Source organism: Triticum urartu, chromosome 7A (genome assembly GCF_056163025.1).
Source record: "Triticum urartu cultivar PI428250 chromosome 7A, HENAU_Tu73, whole genome shotgun sequence".
NCBI classification, from domain to species: Eukaryota; Viridiplantae; Streptophyta; class Magnoliopsida; order Poales; family Poaceae; genus Triticum; species Triticum urartu.
In genome coordinates, this window is record NC_141879.1 from 753427450 (window position 1) to 753431980 (window position 4531).

At 39.0% G+C, this 4531-nt stretch overlaps 1 pseudogene; it reads right to left on the reverse strand.

Moving 5' to 3' along the window:
* Positions 1-1409: 1409 nt before the first annotated feature.
* On the reverse strand, positions 1410-1988 carry LOC147962861 (putative disease resistance protein RGA4; annotated as a pseudogene).
* Positions 1989-4531: the final 2543 nt, after the last annotated feature.

Consider the following 4531-nt stretch of genomic DNA (forward strand, 5'->3'; position numbering starts at 1 on the left):
CCAAGCAATCATCTACATCACTTGTAGTAAGTTTGCATGTACAACTCTATTTGCAGACATGCTACTTTTACTTCTATCTGAGGACTGCATTTACTATTATTTTGGAAGATAACACCAACAAAATATCTGGATGCTGCACTAGTACGTATATGGTAATTAAAATGTAAATATTCAGACCAAAGTAACAGAGAAAAGGAGATTATATTTCACATAAACTTGACCGAAACTAAATCAGAAAAAGCCATGTAAACAGGACCACAACTGGAAATATGATGTGCCACTTTCAGGTATTGGAATTTTGAAACAAGAAAGGCATCGAGTACATGACAGCAACCACAAACATGGAGTAGCAACCACAAAGATTAGGGAGGAGTTTTGTTCAAAATAAAAGCCAAGTAGCTACCGTGTGCAGACTCATGGACGCATACAGATGGGGAGCGACCGTTTACTACAGGTACCATCCCGATCTAGATGCATACCAAACCGTGGTGCTTATCTTTACCTAATATTAAAGGAAGGATTGTTTCTCCACTTTTTTTCCATAGCGGGACCACCAGTTTTTTGGTCCGTCTTTGGTGCCTCTTACGTAAGCCCGCGATTTGTTGCTAGCTGTGTTGGCTTGTCTGTTTTTAAGGAAAAAAAAGGAAGAATCCTGAACCAGAAAAACAAGCACCACTGGTGGGATTTGATCCCTAGAATGCTGGCTTGATAATCACGGTGCCAACCAGCTCAGCTACACTGCTATGTGTGTTAAAATAAATCGCCTGACTCTTTTTGATACAAGAGTAGGCGTGCGTATATAAGGTACATACAGGAGCCGTGCTAGGGGAGTTAGGTACTCCTTTTAGGGGCAAGTTAGGTACTTGATATCGTCAACTGCAATGAGGCCGGCCCAAGTAATGGACCACCTGGCCTCAACCCATTTATCAACGCAGCCACATTTAATTGATTATCTAGCCTCGAATTATTAAATAGTCCCATCTTGCTTTCTTATATTCAATCCTTTCAATTTATATATCTCTTTCAAGTTCTTAGGTATCAAGGAAGCTTCTCGTGAATCAGTAAGCAAGAATAATAAGGGATGAGGAATGGAAAAACTTTGGCCCAGCCACGTGATGGAAAGATTCGGAAGGCGACCGTTCGGTCGGTAACTACCACTGCCATTATTTGTCGGTCTTTATGAGATAGGCGATTTCGTGACTGCTGCAAAGATTGGTGGCATGTTGACATACATGTTTATGTATGTTCTTCAAAATTCGTAGCTGCCATATTTTATTTTGTTCTTTATTATTTATCGGTTGCAAGCTGATACTTTCTTAAGTAGATCTATTCATTATTTTGATCCGTGCGTGGCTCTTTCAAATGAAGTGCACTAGAGTGGTTGTACTAGCTATGTGGTTTGTTTTCCTCTAATGTGTATTTGAATCATTGAATATGTTTAACAATAATAGTTGCGGCATGAGGAAGACATGCATGAAAAAAATGTCCCCTACCGTCTCCCGGCTAGGATTGCCATGACGAGATGCATGGGCATTGCTGCTATGACAATCCTCATATGACCCAAGATTGATGAAGTTGAAAGCAGCGCTGTGCTGCTTGATGGAATCAAGCCTCTAGTTGAGCGCCTTGATGCGGGTGCCGATCTCCCGAGCATGGAAGGGATTCCGCATACAGAAAAGCAAGGGGTTGCAACACCCTGCTTCTGCAGAGGATGGCCCACGCTTCTCCATGGCCTTGAGCTGGCAGAGGTCGAGGATGTCAGCAGCTTCATACATGGCACGCTTGAGCTGAGCCACCCAGACCTGGACGGTCTCGTCGGTGATGTTTCTCCTATCGGCGCCGGCGAGGAAGTTCTTGAGGTCCTGAAGCCTGTCACCCAACTTGTGGATCTCGCCGGAGACGCCCAGCATCGTTCCGAGCTCATACTGTACGACCTGTTTGAGGTAGTCCCCGATGAAGGATGCAAAAGCATCCAGCACCATCGCCATTGGTCAACTTGCTGGTCTTTTTTTCTGTTATGACAGTTGAGGAAAATTTTAACTAAAATAGTAGAAGCCAGAGACAAGGAAACAGAACATGAACACTAGCTCTAAAGACAAGGTACACAAGAAGCTTAACTAGGTAGGTGGGACAAATTAAACTTGAACTAGACCACCAGCCTTGGCTTTGAGATGGATGGGATGCACGGCGGTCGGCGGACGACGGCGGCGACAAATGACAGCACACGGCAGCGGAGGTGTTTGGAACTAGTATGTGGCTGCTGGTGGGGGAGAAGCGGAGGGTAAAGTAAAGCATCCCAATTTCCATCCCCACAGGCGGAGAGCAGCAAAGCAAAGCATCACATTCCCTTCCCGTCGGTGAAGCAAGCAAAGCAGCCGAGCAGGGGATCGAATTGGATCTGAGCTCAACTTTGCCTAATTGCCTGGACTGGATGCCACCGCAAGATAAGGCCTTTTCACTCGCGCGCACGCCAAATGCTTGCTTGCTTGTCGGCGGCGGCTACTTCCTTCCGGGAATGTAGCAAATGCCAAATCTCACTTATTGCCGGTAGTGGTTAGCCATCGCCAATGTATGTGAGCTGCAACCTAGTAGCAAGTGGGGGTGGTTCTTTCTCCCTCCTGGATGACAGTTTTTTTTTTCTTCTGAACCCCGTTTTAGTGTATTTTGTTCTGTTTATAACATTTTCACCTTTTCATATTTGATACTTATATTTTATCATTTTTTTCATAAACTTATTTCCTTTTCAAAAAGTTTATATTTTTTCGTAAAAAAAATGAGTGAACCCTTTTGTACATGATACTAATTTTTTAAAATCATGTGATTAAGTTTTAAATGCCTGGAATTTTTCCAGTGATATGCACATTTTTGATGTCATTATTTGCTTTCAAAAAACTGCACATACATAATATGTAAATTTCATGGACATCTTTATACCGGTCAAATTCTTTTAAATTTCATGGAAATGTGGTTTCGAATGGTACGGACATTTTTCTAAAAATGTATGATTATAATTTATAAAACTACAGAAACTACCAGAAGACCAACTTTGGAAAAGCAGGGGAAAAAACGCACACACAACCAACCTCGCTCATGAACGCCTGGGCTATATCTTGCTTCACGCGAGTGTTTCTTCATTGTCACTGAGGGGGGGTTAGTCTTTTTCCCTGTTCACTAGTATTTTCGATCAAGTTCATTCGTTGCGCTTCCCTCTCTGGTTTCGCTGTTGGGCCAACCCAGTTTAGTCTTTCTTTTTTTACAGGCTTCCTTTGTTTCCTCGCTAGTTTCTCCAAATTTATAGTTTTTATTTGCTTGTAAACGTTTTTCTTCATTTTTTTTCTTGCTTTCCACTTTTTCTTGGGTTTTCTTCGTTTCTTTCTTGCTTTTCACTGGTTTTTTTTATTTCTCTTTTCTTCCATTTCCTCATTTTTCTACAATTATATTTATTTCTTTCTAGTTTTTCTTCTGATTTCTTTTTTGCTTCTCAGTTTTTCACTGTACCATATTTTTACTTTGGTGTCTTTGGTTTTTCCTTTTGGTTGTTTTCTTTCTTTTTGTTCTTTTTATTGGTTCTTCATTTCTTAGTTTTATGTTGACTTCACCGGTTTAGTTATCTATTTTCACTATATTTCATGCTTCCACACTTGTTTCTTTGATTTCCTATATTTATTTTTTGGGCTAAATTGTTTTGTTCATTTCTTCTTTTACTTTTTATTCTAGATTCTTCGTATACGTCAAGAATATTTCTCTAATACATGTTTAGTATTTTCGAATACATGTTTAATGTTTTTTAGGTACACTATCAATATTTTTTCGTATACATTTTCAGAATAATTTAATTGCTTGATTAACAGCTTTCAAAGACAAGATTGGCATTTGACTACATGGTAAAAATTCTACATACATTTTCACAATTTTTAAATGACTGATTACAATTTTTCAAATACCATATTAACATATTTCTAATACATAGTTAACATGTTTTCTATACACGGTTAATTTTTTTTCAAATTGATTAACATTTTTTCAATACATGGTCAACATTTTTTCTATAAACATTTAACATTTTTCAAATGTTTTTTAACCTTTTTAAAAGCCTTGTTTAAAATTTTGAAATGCTTGATTAACATTTTTAAATACCGAATCAACTTTTTTCGCGCACATTGTTTATTTTTTCATATACATGGGAAACATTTTCTCTAAACACATTTCAAACGCATGGTTAACTTTTTTTTCAAATGTTTTATTTAAAGTTCTTTGGTAATGTATTTGTTAAGAATATTTGAAGGGCTAAACAAATGTAATAAAAAGCAAAAGCAAAAACAAAAAAACAAAAAATAAAACCAAAGAATTGAGGTCGTGGCTACGAGAGAGATATAGACAAACCACCTATCTGACGGTGTTTGTGGCCGCTGCCCGACAGAGCCTGCCCATGGGCGCTGTAGCAAAAATGGATGAGTTTTCTAGGGATCAAACCGGCTACTGTAGCGAATCCAACCAATTACGGTAGCAAACCGAACAAGGCTACAGTTAC